Genomic DNA, 26,952 nt, shown 5'->3' on the forward strand with positions numbered 1-26,952 from the left:
AACTGTGACTAATATATATCGATCTATGTCTCTGATACTGCCTGTGGCATACTTATGCTAAAATTTTTGCTTGTTTTCTCACAGCTTAAGGAAGAAATTTCACTGTGCCTCGCTATAATTGGTCCCCAAAGATCTTCCAGATTTTCAGGAGATACGCAATGAAGAAAGAAAGGTAAGGTGAAAAGATACATATTCAAGAATGGTAAATATCCATGAGAACACCCACTGGGTCTTAAGGAACTTACTCCTTACACTCTGACCTCTTCAGAGCAAAGATCTTCATCATTCCATGAAGAAGCCAGAAATACTTCTTCCTCTTTAGTGAACTCGCTAGAGATGAAAGCAAGTAGCATAAAATAAAACAATCAAAACAAGAGATCTTGCTTTTCAGGTGTCTCCTCTATCCCTGTGTAGTGTAATCTTCAGAGCATTAACTGACGTTCTACCATGAAATCACCATAAAATGCACTTTAACTTCGACAATGACGGAGCTAACCAGGAAAATTCTGTTCATGTGGCAATACCCATTTCCAATCATAAGATTAAAAGCCAAGTCTTTGACAGATGTTAGGGAAGTTACATTATTTGGGCTTAAATGATTTCATCCTAATTTCAGTTTCCAGCTGCTGGTTATAGAATCTTCACAAGATTTAGGCACCTCAGCTCATTATAGCTCTGTACACCCACGATTTCTCCATGTATTATAAATGTTGCATTAATCAGAGGCACAAAGGAGAAAAAGTGGATGTCAGTTCTGGGAAGGAGCGAGGTACTATGGGTCGCTGTTAAATTTAACAACTCGATTTATTGGCAACTATTTTTAAAGCACTTTCTTAACTCTCTCCATTCTTTAAATTAATTTTTAACATGCAGGCATGTTCTAGCTCTCATACCTTTTTTTTTTCCTCTGCAAATATGGTGCATTTTTTCCCTCACCCTTATTTGTTTGATGTTTATATTTAGCTGGTTGTATGAACGGATCAGGGCCCTGAAGACAACAGTTGCCAATCTTTTTTTCTTCTATCATAAAAACTGTGAAAGAAAAAAAAAAAATACTCCAAAGTTGTTTTGTTTTTCTATATCTATGAAATATGTTTTGCCTTTCTGTTATTAGTTCAATTCTTTTTCTAGCATTCTAAGACCTGTCCATATCGATAATTTTAGTCATAGAAATCCCTTGGGCTTTTAAGAATTACATAGTTTTTTGAAAATGTGTTGGGCAATCAACTGAAAGCACATCTGAACCTGGTGGTGTTTGTCATTGTTATTTTCTGTATTAAAAGCATAGCCTTTTCTTATTAAGGATCAATATGTATAATAATTTATACTGTCAAGAATTTTATTCCTATATATTTGATCATGGAACTATTTGCTCAAATGAAATGTTACAGTGGGACCTAGACAAGGAATACCTATTAAAGTGGGTCCCCTCTGCCTGAAGTGCCCTTATTCCCATAGTTCCTCCGTGGGAATTGCTGGGGAGATTTCAGGGAATCTTCTGGAATTCCCCAAACCATGTTTTGAAGTACAGCGCCCTCTACAAATATTCTAAGAAGCAAGAACTTTTATAAAGCCACAATTATAGAAGGAAACAAGAAATGGGAGTTGATTCATTCATTTGCTCTATTACCTAAATGATCTCTCCTATATAACGTTCACACGGACATCAGATATTTACAGACCAGGTGAAACTTTCCTATAGTCCTCCACCTCACTCCAGACACACCACTCTTTGGGTCATTACACAGTGTTATTACAATGCTTTGCAGATCTGTCTATCACAGACTGAGCACTGGGGATGTGTTCTCTGAAGCACCATCTCTGGTCCCAAATGCCCTAGCCTGTCCTCCGGGACTGGCTGGCATAGACAGTCCTAAAACTGTTGAGGAAGGCACCCAACATTTCAAGCGTCTAAGGCTCTACCTTGTCTTGAGGTGGGGACTACCACTGCCGTACAAATTCTGCCCATGCACTAGGCTTCTTTGGTATCTTTCCCTCCAACCTGAACTGCACAGTGAGAGTCAGAGGCAAGGAGATGGTGGCTCTTCTGTGTCTGGTTCTAATTGATGTTTTAGCCAAATAGAAAGTTAAAGCATTTTCTTGTAAGATAAAGTTATGAATTGCTCCCTACCCAATTTTGCCTTCTCTTCTGCCTCCAGTTTCTCACTTTCCTTTGCTAGTGTCTTCCCCACTCCTCCAAAACCAACAAACGGCACGAAGTAACTCTGCTTCTTTCTCTAATTTAAAAAAAAAAAATGAATTACCTCCATGAGTAGTTTAAACCGAAGCCTCTACAACTTCTTCCTTAACAAGATGTGCGTTTTTTGTCAATTATACTTCTAATAATATAGACTTCAAGTTTGATTAAATCTCACATTAGTTCATGAGTTTAGAACTATAAACCCCTTTTATTTAAAATTATCTGGTCGATTTTTGATAACTCATGAGGATTTTCTTGACAGGTGGCCACGACTTATGGATTAGTTCTACTAACTTATGGATTCGTTCTACTAACATTTTCTTCATCTACTTAACTCACATGCAAACTGCCAACTCTTGTTCTCCTGGAAAATGCCTTTGGCCTGCGTTCTCCCATCTCAACACAGCAATCTCATTTGGACCCTCTGGTTTGTTCTCACATGGCACGTGTGCTTACCTTCTTAAACTGTAAGCCTTGGAAGTCAAGGCCAACTTTACCTCACATTTTATCCTCAGTGCTTACTTAGCATAGGACATGACACATGGCAGGGATAAAAGAAAAAAGAGAAAAGTTCTACGTATGAAGTATCTGCTATGTAGGTATAGTATGTGAGACATTCATGATTCAAAGATAAGGATTGATGTCTGTCCCATAATGGAACACCAATACATCTACATAAACAATTATATGTTTAATATGATTTTAAAGACATAAATCAAATATGATAGATTCATGGAGATGAAGGAAAGAAGATAGTATTTAACTCTGATAGCATGAGGAAAAACCACAGAGACATGAAATTTAAGTTAAAACCTTGAGGGTACAAGTGTATCAAGGAGCAAGGGTGCAGGGCATATTTGAGATATTAGAATTCATCAAACCTCAGACACCGTACGTTATAAGCTACACAGTTAAAATTAAAAACAATTTTAAGGGGTGCCTTGTGGCACAGTCATTTGGGTGATTGACTCTTGGTTTCAGTTCAGGTTGTGATTTCAGGGTCATGATCTTGGGGGTCATGGGATTGAGCCCCATGTGGGGCTTCACGTTCAATGTGGAGTCTGCTTGGGTTTCTCTCTCTTCCTGTCTGTCTGCCCCTCCTTCTTGTACTATTTCTCTCTCTCTCAGGCTCTCAAATAAATAAATACATCTTAAAAAAATACATGCACAATTTAAAAAATGTGTATTATGAAAGAATCTGCGTGTATTGGTTATTTTTTATAATGATAATTTTAATAGAATCTGGCTTATTATATATCCAAGTTACATTGTATAATAAGTGGCTGAGTTAGATTATTATTTTGAGTTGAAATCAGTTCTAGATTTGTGTTCATCAATGAAGATGCAGAAAAATTAAGGATTCTTTTTTTTTTATTTTTTTAGAACAAACACATGGCATGGGGGAGGGGCAGAGGGCGAGTGAAAGAGAATCTTAAGCAAGCCCCACATGCAGTGCAGAGCCTCACATGGGGGCTCAGCCTCAAGACCCCGAGATCATGGCCTTAGCCAATATTAGGAATTGGCTGCTAAAACGACTGAGCTACCTAGGCTCCCCAAGGGTTATTCTAATTATAGGTTTAAATAAACATATTTATAAACATTATTTATCAACTCATAACTTATTTTAAATATTTACCGTTTAGTTTATCAATTGTGAGACATTTTTCATATTTTGAGACACATTTATCCCTGAAATCAAGATGTGTCTTTCAATCAATGGCATGTCATAGTTTAATTGGCAGCTTTTTCTTTTTTTGGAATTATGGTATGATATAAAATGACATATCATTTCTTATAAACAACAAAATATAAAATGATGTTTCTTATAGTGAAAGCTGTTAGTTAATAGATTTTGTAAATAAGCTTTGTAGTCAGGTCAGGTAAAATAGTTAAAGAGGAATTAAAATATAGCAAAATTAAAAGCCAAATTATTGGGCCACCTGGCTGGCTCAGTCTTTTGGGTGTCTAACTCTTGATTTCAGCTCAGGTCATGACCTCAGCGTCCTGGGATCGAGTCCCATGTTGGGCTTCATGCTCAGTGGGGAATCTGCTTGGGATTCCCTCTCTCCCTCTCCCTCTCCCCTTCAACTTGTGCTCTCTCTCTCTCTAAAATAAATAAATAAAATCTTTGAAAAAAAAAACCAACTACATTATTGGAAACTGCTCCATTTTAAAAGTTTTCATGTGGGACCCAACATTATTCAAAAATTCTTTAAAAATAATTGCTAAAATCTGCTAAACTTACACATAGAATATGATTTACAAGCTGGACTCAAAACCTTGGTAAGGAACTAAGAATTCAAACTGGTAACTTTAATAAATCAAACATTAATTTTTTAAACAGAAAGAAACATCTCAATAGTCATTCCTATTTATAAAAGTCACCCTAGATTCACTATAAATGATGGAGAACAATCCAGAAGGAGAGTAGAGTAAGAGCAAAGGCAAGGGGAAGTGAAACAGCCTGACATCTTTTAGAAACTAGGGTGCAGGGTGTATCTGGGGGAAGGATAGTAGCTAAGATTAGAGAGGGAGACAGATGCCAGAGTAAGAAGGGAATTTTATGCTAAGTACTTGGAATTTCTTAAAAATCAATGGAGACAGATTTAAAGATTTAAAACACGTAAATCATAACTGTATTTTATTTTAAAAAATGAAGATGATTCAGGTCTATGCATGGGAAGTGGTAGCAGAGATGAAATAAACACAAGGTGTCTCTCACGTTTTGCTCTGAGGATTTTGACTGACTGGACATGCGCATTGAATGAAAAAGCAAAGGTAGTGAATGGCTTGGGTGAGGCCTTTTAGTAAGATAGAACAAAAAAGTGTTTTTTAAAGGAAACTAATAAGAAAGATCACCCTCCTCCCCAGGCTATTCCCACCTTGCCAAAAGTGACTGACATCCACCATTCATAATTTCCTTTAAGCTCAGAATAGGATACAGGGGGAAGCTCCAATCCAAAAGGGCTGCCAATTAGACGAAAGGAAGTCTTTAAAGTTTCCTGTGGACTGGCTGCCAGTGAGGAGGCAGGGAAGCCGCTACATCAGGAACCAGATCAGATGATCACCCCAGTAATAGAGGAGAATAGCAAGGTGCCAGGGCTGTAAGTAAATCCAGGAAACCAGAAGGAGGCATGACTTTCCCATCAGCCATGTACAGACGGTCATGTAAGCAGATTATTCCCACTGTGGCATGGATGGGCAGTGGACAAAGGGTGGATAAGATTCGGGAGAGAGGATAGGTGGGGAAGGAAATGGCGTCTATGAACCTGACTGGGATTGGAATAATAATCTTGATTTGTCTGAAAAATAATCACAATAAGATACCAAATTTACATGAAAGCATATAGATTAAAATTTGAGCCGTTGTTGGAAATGGGAGATCAGAATTTTTTAAAAAAAGTAAGTTCAGGGAAAGAATAAGAAAAGTTCTATTTTTGGACTCATGGGTGGCTTAGTCGGTTAAGGGTCTGCCTTCAGCTCTGGTCATGATCCCAAGGTCCTGGGATCAAGTCCCACATCAGAGACTGCTTCTCCCTCTGCCGGCTGCTCCCCCTGCTTGTGTGCTCTCTCTCTCTCTGGCAAATAAATAAATAAAATATTTTAATTAAAAAAAGTAAAGTTCTATTTTTGAATTTCCGAGTTCTATAAATCATGTTAAAGTGAAACTATTAAAATGGTTATAGTGTCAAAGGAAAAGACGGGATTCCATATAGGTGCTCTTAACCAAGGCTCTGGGTACTACATGCAATAGATGTGACCATCCCAGAGAGAAACGACTCACTAACAAGTAGAAATTCCCAGATTTCCAGAATTTGAAGACAGTCGTAAACCCCACAAAAGGATCAGTTTTAGATAGAATGAGAACTACTGGGGGAGATTTTGTCTTTGGAGAAAGCTGTGCTTGGAATCGCCTGGAGTGGGGGTGCACGAAGCAATGGTGCCTGCCTTCCACCCAGGAGATCCAGGTTGCAAGATATTTGGGTTGGTAAGTGGACTTGCTGGAAGAGTGAGGAAGAGCCATGGCTAAAATGGGACTGAACTATTCTGCCAAAATATGTCGAGGAAAAAAGAACTCATGACCTTTTCCCTTGGATAAGAGTTGAGACATATTGGGCATGTGAGTGACCTGGACTTTCATCTTAGAATCTTTTAACATCTTCTTGAAGGAGTCCAGTGGACAGAGTTTATATGGAGCAGAACTCTGGAGGAAAAAAAAAAAAAAAAAGAAGAAGCAGAAAACTAACAAACAAAAAACCCCAGGGGCTGTGGGTGGAGAAAATGGAGGAACAGAATATACCTTCTATGAAACAAGTATTTTGGCTTGATGGACCCAGCATGGAGTCTTCCAGGGAATCCATGGTCATGCAAAAGACAATGAATGAGCTCTGAGTATTCATCAGGCTCACATAGTGCAAAACATCTTACTAAAGCCCAGGGAAGAAATAATGTCGTCAAACAGTGCTAGGTTTATTAATTTACGGTTCTACGGGAAACCTTACACCACGAGGAGCCGTGGGGCCAGTGAGTATAAGGGGATGTAGGACAAGCTTGTAATAGGGTTTGGCTTGAATGGGTGACTTTGGGGAGGTCTTAAGAAAGTGAGGGCTTATACTGGGTTGGAAGTTATCAGCAACAAGAAGTAGTTGATGATGGGTCTCTTCATAACTTTTATAAAGAGGGTAGGAGTAATAACGTGGGATAGAGTTGTCATTGATAAAGAACCGATGGTCCCTAGTGTTAGCCAGGCAAGACACATGTTTGGTCCTTTTTGTGGTTGTCTAATGCCCTTGTTTGTGTCTCCTCCCATCATAGTCAAGGAATAACCTTTTCTGATGTTGATTTTGAGTGAAATTGTTTATGTCCAGTACCAACTTAGTTGCCAGGCCAGCTACCTGAGCGTTCTCAGCTATTAGGAGCATTGTTTTGTTTTGTTTCATTCCGATTTACTTATAAAAGTCAAATAAAAATGTGCTGCTCCGTCTTCCTCTTTTTCCACCACGTTATCCCACTAAGGAGGGGGTCAGTTATAATTTTAGATGTGGTTTGGGTGGCAAATGGGGAAGAACGTGTCTGTGGCTAGAGAAGTCAGTGCGAATCCCTGTCCCGAAGGCAAATGCCATGCACCTGTAGGCAGGTGACAAATCTGCAGTTGACTGACATCTGACACGTTGCCTTTGGATGAAAATTGAAGGAGTGGTTTATGTTTTTCACTGGATGATCTAAATCTTGATTTAACTTGCAACGTAGAGTGACCATAGACATGTTATATTAACCATGTATAACCAGGAGCATCGTGACTTGCTTAAATTTCCATCTGGAAGCAGTGAAACTTAGCCATGTGAAGATAGCTGAAGAAAGTGGGAGACGAGAGTAAATTTTCACTTTGAAAACATTCTGGACAAAAAGAAAAGAAAAGAAAAGAGAAAGGGGAAAAGAAAAGAAAAGAAAAGGAAAGGAAAGGAAAGAAAAGAAAAGAAAAGAAAAGAAAAGAAAAGAAAAGAAAAGAAAAAAGAAAAGAAAAGAAAAAAAAGATATCCCAAGAATCAGGAATGGTCAATGCTCCACCTACTTTCTTTTCTCTGGTTTCTCCTCCCCTGGCCTAACACTTCACCAGGCACTGGGCGTATAGGCTCAACAGTGTCAAGGTGTAGACTTCCCATCCAATATAGCTAAGTCATGAATCTTCCCGGTGTCTTGGTTTTCCTCCCTAATTAAGTAGACTTGATACCCATAGTATATGACAGAAACTCAATATACATCGAATGAATGAAATTGTTCAAGCACAAAGAGTGTAATTAAATAGTCTCGTACAATCATCCTATTCAGAGTCCAGTTTGAAGTCCTTTATGTGACTTTCTTTGGTTAATTATGTAAAATATTTCATAGGAAGGATTTCTTTTGCTGTAGTTTTTAAAGGTTTATGAAGGTAAACTTGAAATCATTAAAACCCATCCATTTTAAATAAACAGTCCGATGCATTTTGACAAACACATACAGACATAACCCATAACCCATCACCTTGAAAAATTCCCTCATGCCCCTCTGTAATAAATCCCCTCCCTGGACACCCAGCCCCTCGTAACCACACATCTGATTGTTATCCCTGGAGTTTCGTGTTTTCTAGATGACATACAAAGGAAATCATTTGGTAGTTATCCTTTTAATGTCTGGCTTTTTTCACTGAAAATAATAGTTTGCGATCCATTCTTTCTGTTACGTATCACAGTGGTTTTTCCTTTTTTATGCTAGGTAGTTTTCCACTGCACAGACTTGCCCCTTGATGGGTACTGGGGTTGTTTTTAGTTTGGGGCTGTTATGAACAGCTGTTATAAATGTTCAGTCTTGTGTGGATAGATGTTTTAATGTCTCTTGAATGAATATATGAGTTGGTTTGCTAGGTCGATGCTGGGTAAGTGTATAAAACACTGCCAAGTGGTTTTCCAAAGTCAGTGTATCATTTTGCTTTCCCAGCAGCAATGCCCATGAATTCCAGGAGGTACTCAACTTTGTCTGCGCTTGGTACTTTTGCTGTCCTTGTTATTAGTATCTCTCAGCCAGTCTAGTCTGTAGTGGTGTCCCACTTTGTTTTTATTTTGTGACTTTAATTAGAATTTTTCTGATGATTGTTGATATTAAGCATATTTCCATATGCTTTTTTTAAAAAAAACTATTTGTGTTGCTTTTGATAAAGTGTTTAAGTTTTTGACCCATTTTTTTTTTTAATTGGGTTTTGGGTCTTCTCATTATTGTGATGTAAGTTTTCCTTCTATGTCATCAATGTATATGGCAAATATTTTCCCCAAATATGTAGGATGTCTTTTCATTTTTATAAGCATTTTTAATAGGAATTTTTAATATTAGGGGAGTATTATTTATCAGTATTTAAAATATATGTGCTTCTTGTGTTCTAAGAAACTTTTTGTCTAACTCAGGATTACAAAGATTTTCTCCCTTGGATTTCTCTACATTAGTCACCTCAAGCTAATTTTTATGTATGATGTTTATTTTTTTTTCTTCTGATGCTTTGTGTTTAATTTGCTCTTATTCTTATTTCTTAAGACAGAAGCTTAGTTCATTGATCTGAGATATTTCTCTCTTCCTAACATTAGTGTTTAATGCTATTCATTTCCGTATGAACACTGCTTTTATCTGTACCCCACCAACGTTGATGTGGTATGTTTCAATTTCTGTGGAATTAAAAATGATTGTACTTGGTGCTTGAGTCATGGTAGGACCGGAAGGGATCTTTATTCTTTATTCTTTCGTTCCAGCCTCAGTATTAAGAGGATCCTATGAGTCTCGGCCTCAAAAGTGGGGCTTTCTTAGCACTTTTGCTTCTGCTTTGTTATAGGTTGAATTGTCTCCCATTCTCAAATTCAAATGTTAAGGTCCTTACCTCCTTTACCTCAGAATCTGACCTTATTTGGAAGTCGGGTCATTGCAGATGTATTTAGTTAAGATGTAGCCTTTAGGGTGGGCTCTAATTCAATGTAATTTACGTCCTTGTAAGAAGAGACCACTTGCACACAGACACACACGCAGGGAGAACAGCATGTGAAGATAAAGGCTGATCTGAGGGCCATGTTTCTACAAGCCAAGTAGTACTGAAGATGGCCAGCAAACCACTAGAAGCTCAGGGAGATGCCTGGAGGAGATTCTTTTCATTACAGCCCTTGGAAGAAGCCCGCCCAGCTGACACCTTGACCTTGGACTTACAGCCTCTTGAGCTATGGGACAATAAATTTCTCTTGTTTCAGCCACTTAGTTTGTAATATTTTTTATGGCAGCTCTAGCAAGCTAGTACACACCTCCCGTGTGGCAGCCACATTCTGCATAGGATCTGTGATGGGTCTGGGGTGGGGGAGAGTTTCTACCCTTCCTCCAGTGGTGGCAGACTTCTGCTTGGTATCAGTGGGTGCAGGACACTGGACCCAAGAGATTTAACTTCCTCTTCTCCAGAAACAAATGGGATTTCTTCTATGTTTCCATCAGAAGCTGCTGGTTTTTGCCTGGGTCTCTGTGGCCTAAGTGTTTCCTGCATTCTCACCCAAACCATGGGAGACAAAAGCTGTATGGAGCCTACAGCTTCAGATGTGGGATTCTTACGCAAGAAGGGTCCTGGGACTTGGGAGGGAGGTTTGGGTCCTTTTGCCAGCGGCACCTGATTTCATCAGCACGCCTGCACCATGGAGGGGAATCGTTCCTGTCTCCCGCCCTGCCAGAAATCCCTCAGTCCTTTTTGTGAGCATTAGGTGCTGCTTGTGGAAAAGAGCTCATTCCTAAGTACTTCCATACTTCCTTTGCCGGGGAGTTTCCATTCTTAACTGATTTGCTAGCCTACCCTCAACCTTTAGGAATCGGTTAACACTCTAGCTGACTGCTTTGGTCTCTGATTCTGTGGCACCAGGCTCTGCCTGGCTTGCCCCTTGAAAGAGTTTGTGTGTCCCCACTCCTCAGAGAAACTTGACCCTTTGAAATTCAGTTTGCTTGATTGATTTTCAAATTGAGCTTTCAATGGGCTCAAGAACAGGAATAACCTGGTAGATTATATGGCGTTTTCCTCATGGTTGGGATGACAACAAGGGTAGTAGTGCGTGTGTGTGTCTTTCTACCTACCAGCTACAGACAGAACAAAGTGTCTTTCTTTGCTATCATAGTTGGGTTGCTCTTTACTGTTGCCTGAGAATCTGTTATGCAATTTATGCTAAGTTAATAATTCTGATGGGGTGATGATCATTCATGCAGACTGTGCTGCAAGATAAAATAAGGCCAGTATGGACATGAAGTTCTGGCCAAGGTGAATTTTCCAGCTTAGTGATGCTTACAAGAGTGTGATAGATTCCTCTCCCCTCCCCCCGCCCCCAAACAGAAAAGATCCATTGACATGTCAACTCTCAAAACAAGACATGCTTCCTGTTAATTTTAATTAAGAGAAAGAAGACTTTCATTCATAGAATTTCCATTTAACTACTTAAAATAAAATTCTTCCCACGTTCAGGAGCTAACTTGTTAGTGTTAGATTTGGGTTTAAGATGCTGAGGTCCGTGAATTGGGGTGACGGATTGGACTTGTCCCAGCTGGGGAATTTGAATGGAGCTGCAGGAGCTCTGAGGTCATTGGACCAGACGTCCACAGACATCTACACTTGAGGACACACCTGAGATTAGTATCAAGGATTTTCACACTAGCACAGTGATGGTCCTCCCATCGTTCTGACATCGGAAGATACATTTATAATTCTAGAAACATGTTCAAATTTATATATTGTTATATACTTTAAAGCACCATTAAATATGAACATTTTTGAAAACTTGCTGTAGGACAGGTACTACTTTAAAGCATTAAAGAATTACATATTTCCCAAATATTAGTAATTATTAATAAGATTAAATAATGTAACAATAGCTAATACTTTTGTGCCAGATACTGTATTGTCTTGCATATACTTTTCAGTATTAGTAATAACAACAATAATAATTTGATGATATTGATGATAGCTAATATTTATTGAGTGCTCTTTCATGCCTCATATTCTGCTAAGACCTTTACATACTTGAGTTCACTTACTTCTCACAAAAGCTCTATCATATATGTACTATTGTTACTGATATTTTATAAATGAAAAACCTGATTTGTAGAAACATAATTTGTCCTAAGATATAAGACTAATAAGGGATAGAATAGGAATTTAAACCAATGCTATCTTATTGTACTAATATAAAAGGATCAGGTTTAGCTCTCTAGGGAATACAGTTGGACTTTTTTGGGTAAACGTATTTTTGAGTCAGATTATGTTGTTTGTATGGAGCCTACATTGGATAGTGGAAGAGAGCAGACTGTCCTCTGAGGCAGACCTTTCCAATAGTGGAATACATTTCATTGCCTGGGCCAATTATATAACTTAAGCCTTGATTTTCTTATTTGTAACATGTAAATGATACCATCTGCTTTTCCCCCCCGAAATATTGGAGGAAATTTACACGTAGAAGCTAGATCCATATATGACACACTTTTCCAGTTTCTGAAATTAAGACAGGTTTCCAACTCAGAATCCGTTGACTGAAGAAGAGGCCAGTATCAGGAGAAAGGATGCTGAAACACAGTGGGAAGTGAACTTGGCCAGGATTTCCCAAGTCTTTCCCCAAAGACAGTTATTACCACCTACATTGGTACACTGTGGAATGGGGAACGCAGAGTGACTTCAGGACTATTGGATTTGGGTCATGGTTGGCACTGATATCTGGAGACTCAAAGGATCATCATGGCACCCCTGTTAGGATAGAAATAGATGTGAGTCAGGTGAAGAATGAAGTCCTGCTCCAGGACTGGCTCATAGCAGGTTTGTAGAATCAGAGGAATTATCCTGGTAAATACTGAGAGACAGGCAGAAGAAAATGTTTGGAAAAAAAAAAACAACAAACAAACTTGGGGAGAAAGATCATGGTTGGGTACAGAAGCAACAAGTAGTTTTGAAAGAGATGAGAGCTGATATAAAGAGGAGTGGCCAGAAATGTGGACAGAGCATTATACATGGAACTTGCGTCATGAAGCCCTTATATTCTGATATAATTATAGAGGCAAAGGAGTCATAAACAGATATTTTAAAAAGGAGGGCTGTGAACACATTACAGACCTGAACGATCACTGTGGCAGTGTTGCAAGGGGTCTAATCAGAGACAAAGCTGAGGACAGGGAAAGCATGTGGATGGCCAATGTACAATGCAGGAGAAAAATAGGGAGAACTTGAAGGGCCTAGCCAGAAGTTAAAAGATTCAGAAGATTTGAAGAAAGCATATATAATAATATTAGGTGACTGATTAGATAATCTAGGAGAGAAAGAAGTGACAGCAATTTCTAGGTATCTGGCTGGGGCAACTGGATGAACAGTGGTGTCATTAATTAAAACCTGAAATGGAGAGGAGGAAACGTGGCAGGGAATGCAGGAGTTCAGGTTGGGACATGTTAATTTGGAGATGTTCAAGAGTTGATACCATGCAATAGGGAGTTGAATATATAAATATATGGCTTTTGAATTCAGTGCAGAAAATCACACTGTCTGTGCAGATTTGGGTGCTACCAGGAAACAGATGTCAGTGAGGGTATAACAGTGGATGAGCTCACCTGGGTCATGTGTTAACATAAGAGAAAGGATTCGAAGACTGGAATGTTGGGATGCTGAACGTGTAAAGGGAGAGAAGATGGGGTCAGAGCTCCACCAAGAGCACCAGGAAAGAGCAGCGTCAAGGAAGATTGGGGAGAAAGGAAGTGGATGGTCCCCAGCATTAGGTGTTGCAGAAAGGTTAGCTGAAATAAAAGCGGAGGCACGCACAAGGACAGGCACTGGGAGAGTTGAGGTCCCATCTGAAGTTTTCCTGGATGCCCCCCCCACCTTCTTTTTAATATAAACTGAATGTAATGGCTCTATTCTAGGACCTTCCAGTTTGCCAGTATCCCTTCTGTCTCAGGGTCTTTGCACCTGAGTTTTCCTCTTCTGTTGGGGTTAACCTAGAGCATGAAATCAATCATAATACCTGGCTTGTTAAAATGTAACACAGTGGCGGCTGAGGACAGGGAAGGTTTCGGAAAAGGGCGTAGGCCTTTGGAATGCCAAGGTCTACATGACCACTCTGCCGTTGGGAGTGCTGCGGGGAGTTGCTTTCCCAAAGCTTTCGGAGCCCAAACAGCCACCCTGTGCTCTAAGAGATGTAGGCATTGTCCCTTAAGCCGTGTTTAGCAGCCCTTGTAGAACACGCCCAAATTAGCATATCGTATCTTTCCTGGTAAACAGATCTCCCAGTTTTCAGTAAGCCCCCTTGTCACACATCCTGTGTTTGAACAATGATAAGGATTTGTGATTATCCTGAAGGACCAATAAAAGCCGGAGCAAAGAAGAGCAAAGGGTTTTTGTCTCTGAGCTTGCCCTTCTCTCTTTCACAGGGAAGGTTGGAGTGGCGAAGGTTGGAGTGATCTTTCATCTGTTGGTACAGGGATTGCAAGCCATTCCCGGCACTCTTCCTAAAAGGCTCTTATTCCAGCTGTGTTTTTGCCTACCTCCTTATTATCCCTTGGTTCTCAGGTCTTACATGAGCTAGATTCTAATCTGGGTTATGTCTTCCTGCCATATGCCCTCAAGATAGATCATAATTTTTTTATATGGCACTTTCACAAGAATTATGAAATAATTATTTGTAAAATTTTACTTTCAATGTCTGTTTTTTCCCTATGTGACTATAGGTTAATTTTTTTTTATCGTTGTTGTTTTGTGTTTTGTTTTGTTTTGTTTTGTTTTTTTCCCATGTGACTATAGGTCAAAGAGAATAAGGATTTTTACATCCTTTGTTCAACTTTGCATTTCCAGCATCTGGGAGACTGCCTGCAACATAATAAGTATTCAAACATAATTGAGTTTATTTATTTTATTCATTAATAAAATTTATATGCTGCTTATAATATGCCAAGCATTATTTTAAGCACTTTATAAATATTAACTCACTTAATTATTGAACGAAGAATATAGTAAGCAAGGATGAGAATGGAAAATTACAGAGCAACTGCCAAGAACTTCTTTCTGAGGATGCTTTTCAAAATGATTAGGGAAAATGGGACTTCAGAGAGAAGATAGCTCAGTGGAGGGGACACATCCTAGAGCTTGAATGCCTAAGAGCAAATGTAACCTCTGTCCCTTCATAATTATGTCAGTTGGGCAATCATTTCATCTTTATGATCACTTAATCATATCCTTTTCTTCATCTATATTATGGAGACAATAATAGCAATTATCTTATGGTTATTATGGGCATTCAATGATTTAATGTATGTCAAGCCCTCAGAGTAATGTTTGGCATGGAGGAGACCTTGTAAGTCTTGCTATTAGATTTCATATAGTCTAACATTTCCCCTTCATCCCCTTTCCAACCACTTCTCCTATTTTCTGTATCTGTCATGGAAACAGGCCAGGGATCTTTGGCCATCAACAGCCTAAAAATTAATTTTACCTCTAAGCATATTTCCACTCACATGTGTCATTTATTTTTTAGTGACCTGAGTGGGTTTCAAAACCTTAGGTTTATATCAGTCCATTTGATGCTATTTTAATTGAAATTATACTGCTACTGCTTATAAGAAGAATGTAATTACTTCATCTGGCATTTGAACATGACTATAGGCTACCCCATTAAAAATTACATGACCCTTTCAATGACTATATTCACTTTTTTTTTTTAACATCAGCAATGAAGAGCATACTAGAGCAAGTCTCCTCAATGCACAACAGAGAAATGGCATCATTTCTGTGGCCTCTTTTATAAGATGAAATCTACCATTTATTTCAGTTAAGTTATTGCTATATCAAATCCAGAAGCCCAGAAAAGTGGCTTTACAAAGAAATATAATTAATTGTTTAAATCATTTATAATAGAACTTCAAGAAAATATACATGATAACATAATTTGGGTAGACAAGGTTTTTTTATAAGCATAATAAAAAAGACAAACATTTTATGGAACACATTGATATGTTTGGGAAAATAAATGCAAAATATATATTAAAATAAAAACAAAGGAATGACAAGATATATTTTAGTTATATGTCAAAAAGTTATTCTAGGTATAGGAGGAACTCATAAAAACCAAGGAAAAGATTAACAACCTAATAAAAATAGATATATACAAGAACAGGCAATTAACACATATGAAAGAAGTCAAATGACCAATAAAGTTGGACACAGTCCACTGCCAAGTCACGTAAAATAATTATGGCCTCCTTTTTTTGTGTATTATAAATATTGAAAAAATGATTTCTAGAAGCATCTTGAATGCTAATAAATAAGAAATTTAAATAAGTTGTGTACATCCATATCATGAAATACTTTATAGCACAAAAAGATTAAAATACTATTCAAAATTTTTAAATGATTAAAAGAACTAGGTAGATCTATACACTGATATAGAAAGATAGGCAACGAATACTACTGAGTGAGAAGAGAAGCTCAGAATAGGAAGTAACATGCTTACTTTGGTAAAAGGAACACACACACACAATGCACAAAGACATATATGATAGTATATATGTATTGTGTGTACATGTATATACATATATGCACACACACATAGATACATACACATACACAAATTCATGTCTCTGTATATATAAATACGTGCATGCATTTACATGCAAAATTACTGAGCAAATGCCTAAGAAATTTCTAACAGTGGTTGCAGACTAGGGTATGACATGGGTGGAAGTCTCACTAGTTCACATTAAAAAAAAAATCAAGCTAATGAGTATTTATATAGAAATACTTTTTTTTGACATAGAAATAATTTTAAGGATTTTTTTTTTAAGGAAAGGAAATAAACACTCTTATGTTTTCCTGATGAGTATTGCAAGTTTTCTGTTGAGTGACTTGGTAATATGTATCTCAAGTCTTAAAATGTGCTGATTCTTTAAACTAGCAAAACCTCTTCTGGACACTTATTTTGAGAAGATATCAGCAAAAAAAATCTATATAGAGGCTTATTTTAATATTCTGTATGGTAGTGGAAACCTCTAACCCTAGAGTATTACAGAACTCCATGAAATGATATAATATACTATACAGCCAGTGAAAATCATGTTTTCAAAAAGTCTTACACTCTGGGACATTTTGTGAGACATAATATTTACAAAGTAGATATAATCCAAGCCACAGTATGATTTCACTATGTTAAAATATATATTTAACAGTAGAAAGATTGGAGGTATGTTATGAAATGTTATGATGTTTCTCTCTGGGTGACTACGTTGAAGATGGTTTTAAATTTTGTGTTTTTCAGGATACTCCAAATCCTTTCCACATTCTGTATTTTATCATTAAAATAATTATATTTTATTATACTTATAAAATATAAAGTATAAAAAATTTTATTTTATTATTCCATCATATTCACTGTGGAAATATTGAAAAATACAGATAATCAGAGATAACTGTTGTTTTATAATTTTGTCTATGCTTTTATAAATATTTTTATTACTGTATATTTGGGAGGGAGAAGATTATGGTATATATGTAGTTTTATAGATGGCCTTTTTATTCTAATTAACATCTCATGAACACATATTCATATTAATATATATCCATTTATAACACAATATATAATTTTTATTTTATTATGTGGATTACCTTAGTTTATTTGCAACCAAGATATAATGTTGGCTACTTCCATTGTTTATAAGTATATATTACTCTAATAATATTACCATAGAATATCTGTAGCTAAATTATTAATAAATCATTGATTATTTTCAAAGAGAAAATTTTCAAGTAGAGTTGATATTTCAACGAGTGTATATAATGGTAAGATTTTTGAGTGATACTGGTGCACTGAATCAGAAAATTATAGCAATTTACAAATCCGTGTGCCAGTTTTGCTCTTAACCGAATAGATACTTTTGTAATCAAGGAAAACATGATATTGTGTTTTCCAGTGGTCAGCCCTTCAGTAAATCATCTCCCTAAGCAGTCTTTCTCCATAGTAATCCAATTTACTCCTCTAATGTTTAATCTAAAAAGACATGGTATACACTAAATCTGGAGGTGGAATTTCAAAGATGACCAAGCTAACATCTCCTTTTCTTAAGACTCTTCTTAGACTATTCTACAGAGACAGACACACGATAATTGTGTGGGTTTTATGAGAGTATACAACAACACAGTGTAGCAAAGTTGTTTTATTTAATTTTTTCAGAATCATGATGAGACCTTTTGAGGCAGGTATTTCTGATTTCAACTTGCTCATTGGCAAAAGAACCAGAGAACAAACTAGTAGGTGTACTGGCCTATATGTGCATCTATTGAAATATTAATATATTAATGCACATTACTGCACATATATACACACGAATGTGCATGTGCATCTCATATAAACTTCAAGATGCCATAAGCTTTCTTTTTTCTCCTCTCATTTTCTTTGTGAAATCTGCTGACATGCCACTTATCATTTGGTAAACTGTTTGTTGAAAATCCCTCTCCATTTAACAAAATAATATTCAGTATTTCCTATGCACAAAGCAACAAAAAAGAAAATGTGGTCCCTGCACTTAAGAGCCTTCTTTACAGTCTAGTGAAGGAGGCAATGGCCAAACCTCCTATGATCTCAATATAGCTAATGCACTCATATAAAAACTGATCAAAATTATAATTAGTTATTTAGTCATTAGCCATGTGACATATATTCATCAAGCTCTTATTAAGTACCAGGCTCTGTGCTTAATACAATATTAAATAAGAAAAACATAGATGCTTCCATCATGGAGGAAAATATAAGAGCATCACTTTAATAAGCTGCATATTGTCTTTTTAAATAACGTAGTTTTGAAAGAATTCTCAGTGGTTTGGAGAATATATTTTAATCTGTCTCCCCCCCCACCCACCCCTGAATGTGAGTATTCAGTGTCCGCCTTGTTGTGATGGCATTTCAAATTGGAATATGAAAAATGCAGATAAATAAATGAGTTTTTAAAGGCTATTATAAGTAAAATGACAGAAGTGGAATTGTCAGGGTTGTTTTTTACTTTTCCTTAATTTGTGGTATAAAGAAAATTAGTATTCTTTTCCTAGCTGTAAGATCTTAAAGAAAAATTAACATATTAAAATCATACCATTGGTTATAAGTTCTTTAAAAAGTACAACACAATTTGGTTATATGTTAAGATTTTTGAGTTGAGGAAGTAGAGAATGTATCAAAAGAATGGGTTTGCAATGTGAGACATTATTGTGGAAATAATCCAACATAAATAATGTCAGTGCAGATTTTTCCTTCTAGGGGAGCTAAATGTGTGTACAAGTTGATGCCAGATGTCAAAGAGGACAACTTAGTGAGCATGTTTTAACGGCATTATGGTATAAGTATCTATCATAGACTCTTTTTGCTCTACCTATGATATTCAAAAATTACAATTATTTATTTTTTTAATATTGCATCGGTCAGTCCTCTGTCTACAGAAAGCATTTATTTTAAAACATAATATTTAGGGGCAACTGGGTGGCTCAGTCTGTTAAACATCTGCCCTCAGCTCAGATGATGATCCCTTGGGATCGAGCCCCGAGTTGGGCTCCCTGCTCGGTGGGGACCTTGCTTCTCCCTCTCCCTGTGCCACTCCCCCCTTGCTTGTGTTGCTCTCTTTCTCTCTCTCTCTCTGTCAAATAAATAAAATCTTAAAAAAAATACTCAAAAAACTATAATACTTAGACCGGCGCCTGGGTGTCTAAGTCGGTTAAGCTTCTTACTCTTGATTTGGGCTCAGGTCATGATCTCAAGGTCCTGGGATCCAGCTGCCCATGGAGCTCTCTCCTCAGCAGGGAGTCTGCCTGAGGATTTCTCTCCCTCTACCTCCCCCCACTCGCATGCCTGTGCTCTCTCTCTCTCAATAAATAAATAAATCTTAAAAAAAACCCAAAAAAACACATAATATGCAGAAAATCTTCACTTTCCCTGATAAGCAGTTATGTAACTTACTAAATTCTAATTCATTATAAATTCCTTACTGAGTGTTATAAATTGCTGGAGTGCTTTATGGAATTCGTGTGAATTTAATAAGTGGATTGACACATGATTCAGTTTGTAAATCCTAAGTGGAAATAATTGAATTTATTCTTCATACTTCAATGACTGAGATTAATTGATGAGACAAGTTAGTAATAAAATGAGAAAAAATATTGACCAATCATTAGATCGAGAAAGGAAAAAAAATATTTGATAATCAACTAGTCAATATCTTTAATTAAATAGTCTCCATTACTAGCTATAACATTTTAATACATTACTCTAGTAATTTAGTTTTTTTTTTTTCATGCATTGCATCTTAGGAATGGTATTGTAGAAGAGTACTGAAAGCATGATTTCGTTTATGCCTAATTTGAGGGTGTGTTAATGATGTTGGGAAGTAACATCGTTAGGAAATTATAAAGGTTATATTTCCTTCTTTGATGGAATCATTAAAGACTATTTTGTTTTTTGGTGCTTATTTCAGAAAAATTATTTCCTGGAATCAAGAAATATGAGCATCATTTATAAACCATTATATTCTGTCCATAATAATTACAACTTCATGAGAAGTGGAAGAGGAAGAAAATGATACATATTGATAAGCTTGCTGGAAAATTGAAAAATTAGGAATATGATGAGTGGTATCACTTTTCCAATCTGCTTTGGCTTTTCCTGTCTCTTGAGGTCAGCACGGACAAAAGAGACTAATCAGCAGAGTTTAGAACACGATAGTTAAAGAGAACAGGTCTTGAAGAGAGCAGTTGGAAGACAGCAGGTCTTGGCTCGAGGGGGAGGGTTTTGGCAATGACTAGGCAGACCTGAGCCAAGACAGTCAATGTTTTTGGAAGCATTACATTTTTAATAAGGGAACCCAGGTGCTGACCAAAATCAAAGTTGAAATGCTTCTGAATACTTTAAAGAGATGAGGCAGGTGACAGAGGAAGTTGAAGTTGTGGGCGGAGTGCCCATGGATTTGCTCCCAGGGTTCTAGCTACAAGATGATCTCCAGGGCCCACCCTGCAAGGCATAGGGACCTGAATGTACCTCCTGAAGGACCCTGCTTGAAATAGACTGATAAATTCAGGTACTAAGCATATGAAGAAATTATAAAGGGAGATACAGTATTACACACACACACTTTTTCAGAGATTCTTTTTTTAAAAAGAATAATTAATTTAAAAAATATATAAAGACATATTATACCAAGAACATTTTTATCTGATATAGGGTGGATGTGTAACAACTCCAAGGATTTTTCAAAGATTCAACTAACAATCCTGACTCTGTGCCAACCTAAGCAAAATATAGAGGCTCTGTATAGTTTTTTGAAAAAAAAAATTCAAGTGATCTCAGTTGTGGAAAATTTCTGCTTTTCTTCATAAAAAACAGTGACACTTTGGGTTACCTGCTGTTAAATTTTTAAATATAAACATAAAAATCAACTGAAATAATGTTTGATAATGAAGATTCTTGGCTTAGTGAAAGCCTTTGCCAGGTCAAAAACAGTGAGATGAATATATGAATAATCAGTGGCCTTACAGAATGGTCAAAATCATAAAAGAGTCCACAAAACTTCTACTAAATGAGGTAAATAATCTTTGCAAATTTCATATGTAAATTATTGAAATTTCCTGGAAATTGCACAATGTTTGAAAAATGCTCTACATCCTGCCCCCACTTTTTTCCCCAGCAAATGTCAAGAAATATTTAATGTAATCATCAGCTAAACCTTAGCTTTAGAGATGATGAAAACATTTAGTTTTTTGATTATCTAATTTGTTGGACTTCGGCTTACATGCTCTAGTCACATAGACTCTTCCAAGTGGTGAGCTTGCTAAAGGTTGATCCAAAAGTTTCATCCATCTATCTCAGGAAAATAAATCAGGAGGTTTAGCCATATAAGAGCTTAATAAAAAATACAATTTTTCTATGTAACTAATTTTGTCATGTCTTCACTTGTTCCATTAATTAAGATCAAAGAAACATGTCACTTCTTACTGCCAAGTTATTGAATTTCATTGTATGCTTTTGATGTTTATTAAATTTTAAATTAAAATTTGTTCACAGCTTCAACCACACAGGAAGGTCTAGGAAAAAGGTGGTTTTCCTGGGTTTTGCTGCAGTAACAAACAACTCCTGGTTTTTCATATCTGACCACATCCAAATTTTAGTTCTCACATATAAGTTGGATGGCTATGGGCTAAAAGTGTTGCTACAGATAGCCACACCTGCCTCAGACTTTTGAGGAAAGTAAAATGATTAGCAAAGTCTGAGAGTAATGGAAGAATTGTTGTAGGGCAAAGATTTGATGAGGGCCCAAACTAAGGCAGGACCAGGTTTGGGGAAAATGTAGAAGAAGGAGATTTGATAAACATTTCAGAAGTAGAATTAATGGCACATGGTCTTTTGGTGATATCCTCTAGTCCATGGCTTTAAAACTCCTTTTCTGCTCATGAGTCCCATTTTTCTATACAAGTCCTGACCTCTTGGTTGAAGATTAGACTACTAAAATATGAGTTTAGGTGCTGGATATACATATCACAATAATTATATTTAAAACAAACTCCTTAATTCTTTGTTCCGGACTTAATCTAATCTTCTAAACCTAATCTTCTCCATGCATTTTTTTTTTTTAAATCTGTAGAAAGACAGTTGCTCAAATCAAGAAGCCAGGAATCATTTTTTTTTTCCTTTCTTTTACTTTCTCTCATTATAATGCATCTTCCAATTCTGACTGTTGAACCTTCAAAATACATCTTATATATTTTCAGTTCTCTCTGGCACCACCTCCACCATTCTAGTGCAAGCCAGTTTGGAAAAAGTGGTTAAAAAAAGATAGGTCCTCCGGCACACCTGGGTGGCTCAGTCGTTAGGCGTCTGCCTTCTGCTCAGGGCGTGATCTTGGAGTCCTGGGATCGAGCCCCACATCGGGCTCCTCCCCTGGGAGCCTGCTTCTTCCTTTCCCACTCCCCCTGCTTGTGTTCCCTCTCTCACTGGCTATCTCTCTCTGTGTCAAATAAATAAATAAAATCTTTTTTAAAAAAAGATAGGTCCTCCATATATATTTGTTGAATGAATGAATGTTACTATATTTGTCTCTCCCCCTCTTTATCTTCTGTGGTCCATTCTCCACACCACTTAAAAGACAGATCAGATCATGTTACTCCTCTGCTAAATATATTTCATGACCTCCTATTTAGCTTTCAGAAAGCAATTTTGTCATTACTGTGACCTACAGAGTTCTGACTGTTCTACTTCTAGTCACCTCTCTAATCTGTGTCATCTCATGGCTTTCTTCTTTCTTGAGTTCTCTCCAAACACACATATTTCTTCGTTTTCTCAAACTTGCCAAACTTTTCATGCTTCAAGCGTTTTGAAATTTTAACTTCCTCTGCCTAACTATACTATTTTTTTTTAATTTTTGAGTGATTGGCTCATTCTTATTTTTGAAATCATAATTCAAATGTTGTTTCTGCAGAGTCCTTCCTTAACCTGATTAAAAGTTTATTCCTCTTGTTACTTTATATCACATAATTAAAAATATACACATTTCCAGCATTATAATATTCTTAAATTATTTAATTTATTTACATGACTTCATTCTTCATTACATAAAATCTCCATTAAAGCAAGGATCCAGTCTAATTGTAACCCCAAGCACTAAATGGATACTCAGTACTGAATGAATGGTGACCAATTGGATGAGGGTTGTGGGAAATAGTAAGGGATAGAAAATGGTTCACAAGACAGGGTGAATGGTGATATACTGGTCTAAGTAAGAAATACCAGGTGAGATATAGGTTGTGGAGCTATATGCCACATGATATGTTACTTTAAACTCCAATGAGTTTGAGGTGTCTGCAGGACATTGGACACTGCAATATGTTTCTGGAGCTCACTAAAGCAGAGACGAAGGAGATGTAGATGTGGGATTGTTAGCATAAGTGAACAAAATTAAGAAGTACACATTTTAATCAAGGAGAATATATTATTTTTCTATTGCTGCCATAGTAAATTACCATAAACTTGCTCACAACAACCCAAATTTATTATCTTACAGCTCTGAAGTTCAGAGGTCCAGATTGGCTTGACTGGTTCTGGGTAGCACATGGTGGAAATTAAGCTGGTGACTGTTCGGTCTCTTATTGAGAGAGAGGTTCTGGGAAGAATCCATTTCCTAGCTCATTCACATTTTGGCAGATTCCAATTCCTTGCAGTTTCAAGATTGAGAGAGTAAAAGATGATAGCATCTTTCATGCTGTCTGACAGTCTGGGGATGCTGTAACTCCAAGAGGCTTCTTTCCAGTCTCGGCACAGGGGTCCTGACCTCTCAAAACAAGAAGTGGCATGTCGACTCCTTCTGTTACTTGGACCTTTCTGACTTTCCCTTCTGCCACAGCATCCCCCTTGCATGCTCTTCTACCACATCTCCTTAATGGAATCTCCCAGCTTTATTTTCTACTGTTAAGGGCTCATATGATTAATTACATTGGTCTCACCCAGATAATCCAGAGTAATCTCTCTATCTTAAAGTTAGCTGGTTAGTAACCATAATTACGTCTGCAAAGTCCCTTTACAGCAGTACCTAGAATAGAGTTTGACTGAATAACAAGGATACAGGGGTCTTGAGGGGCATCTTTAAAATTCTGCTCCTCATGGAAAGTGTGATAAAATTCTTAAGAAGTAGGAGCACCTGGGTGGCTCAGTTGGTGAAGTGTCTGCCTTTGGGTCAGGTCATGATCTCCAGGTACTGGGATCAAGCCCAGCGTCAGGTTCCCTGCTCAGTGGGGAGTCTGCTTCTCGCTCTGCCCTTCCTCCTGCTTCTGTGCTCTGTGCTCTCTCTCTCTCTCTCAAATAAATAAATAAATAAAATCTTAAAAAAAAGTTCTTAAGTGTACGCATCCAAGGGTTAAAAGAAGAACTAACAGATAAGTAAAAACACCACTTGGATTGGCAAAAAACACAATAGAAGAAAATGGTATCTTGAAGTTAAAGAGGAAGTGAACCATGTTAAAATGCTACAGAGAGGAAACCAGGAAATCTTTCAAGACTTTTGAAAAAGAAATTCTGTGGACTGGTATGGACATAAATCCAATTTTAGTAGGTTAAAGGATGACTGGAATATTCTAAGGTTGAGCAGGAGAATTTAGAGTACTATTTCCAGAAGACCAATGGAGAGATCAGAGAAAGACGGTCAGATGACAGTGCTCTTCCAAGGAGGGATGTTTGATGGAACAATACAGTTTTCTTCAAACCACAAGCTTGTACCTCTGAAGAAGCAGAGGTACAAAAATAAAATTAAAAAATAAAATAAAACTGAGTCCAGTCATCTTCCTGCATTATTTCCTTCAGTGATTCACAAATATTTAGAGCCACATTTAAAAAAGGTGTTATGTAAATTATATCACCACAACCTTTGGAAAACAGCTTTTATAAAACAAGTCAGAGCTCTGTACTGACATGCAGGGAGATTAGAATAAGAATTCTTATTGTACACTAAAAGCCACACAAAAAAGAGGCAAACAGCAACAATCTCGGGCTAAAAAGAAACAGCTTGATTAAACTCTTACTGAAGAGAGATTTTAAGTCTTTATAAAGTTCTCATGATGTTATTTCCAACCAGGCTTTTTTTTTTTTTTTTTTTTTTTGAGACTAAGCTCTACATGTTGTCTACATTCTTGTACTTTTTAAAAACAGTCAGCTAACTGATGGTCAGATGTCCGTGGTCCTTCAAAACTTTGAAGGAGGCAAACAAGATTAAAGCAAAGGCACACACATTTGCTGGTATGCATTTGCAAGAAGTAAATGGGTGCCATCTGTGAGAAGATTTCATTTGCTGCCTAATTAATTCTCCCATGTTCTCTGGTACACCAATGCAAAACTCATAGATACCATTGGAAAAGGGAACAGATGGCATCTTTCAGTTGCGTATTGACTACTGTGATCTTCTTGCTAATTAATCTAAATAAAGCACCCATTATTTAATCTTAAACAAAATTTCAACTGGATAAGATTTTGAGGTGCCATTAAGAAAATGCTTTCCTTTGTTTGCATTTGCATAAATCATCCCGGTGTTTACTCTGCATTTTAATGACTCAAAGAAGTTGCAGAAACATCCACATCAGCCAGAAGGCCTTCTTCCTCAAATCCACCAGAAGATCACTTTGAATATCAGAACTCTAATCCAGTGACAACTGTCATAGATTGAGTCTGAGTTTTTTTAATTAACAAAGGGCACCACGAAGATAACAAAACATATACGCTTCATTAGAAATCCAAGGAATATTTTGTCAGCAATACCGAAGATCGGGTACTTAGAAGTTGGATATTTGTGATGTCAATCTTTATTTTTCATTAATCATGTTGAACAGTGTTGGCTTTTCTTTGAAAGTTCCTGCATCCATAGGTTTCCAAAAATATTCTTGACTGATTTTTTTACCTTTACATTTCAAAATTTTTCTTCTGTGTTGCTTCAATAACATGAGCAATCCTATCCTCTTGTTCCTCACTACCCTCATTTTTCAGGAATTGGAAATTACAGCCTCTTCGATTTTGGAAGAGGCACTCTCACTTGAAAATAATTTCACAGTATTTTTAGTAAGTTATTAAGGGAGATATATCCAATAGAGAACGCTTAAGAGTTACATAAGAGTTTGTGTCATTTCCTATAGCTGGAAAAACAATAACTGATAATATGAATTATTATGGAAAACCAATTCAATTTAACTTCAAGTAGGTATGATTTTTTTTTTTACTCTAATGAAGCCATTACGGTAATGGGAAGGTGCTTCCATCTTAAAACAAAACAAAACAAAACAAAACAAAACAAAACATAAAAGCATCTTAACAGTAAACAGTTTGGGTTTCTTCCAGCAATGTAAGATGATTTTATAGTCGTTGCCCCTAGAACTTCTTCAGTAAGTCAAGCAATTTAAATATCTATTTAGAATAACATTTTTTCTTGGGAAGAATTGATTCTTTAGAAGTTCCATTTTTCTTTATAATTCAATTACAGCAGTTATGCTGTATTGTTATTCATCATTTTTTTTTTTTAACATGACTAACTTTCACAAGTTTGAGAGATTGGTTCTGGAAGTCAAAGACATGTCCAGTTTATCTTTTCTTCCCCAGCACGTAGAGTTGTGCTTGGCACATAGTTGGGAATCAATGAACGTTGTCCAAGTGAATGAATGATTACATTTAATCTGAAAGAGTGGTGATATC

Source organism: Ursus arctos, unplaced genomic scaffold, assembly GCF_023065955.2.
Source record: "Ursus arctos isolate Adak ecotype North America unplaced genomic scaffold, UrsArc2.0 scaffold_25, whole genome shotgun sequence".
NCBI classification, from domain to species: domain Eukaryota; kingdom Metazoa; phylum Chordata; class Mammalia; order Carnivora; family Ursidae; genus Ursus; species Ursus arctos.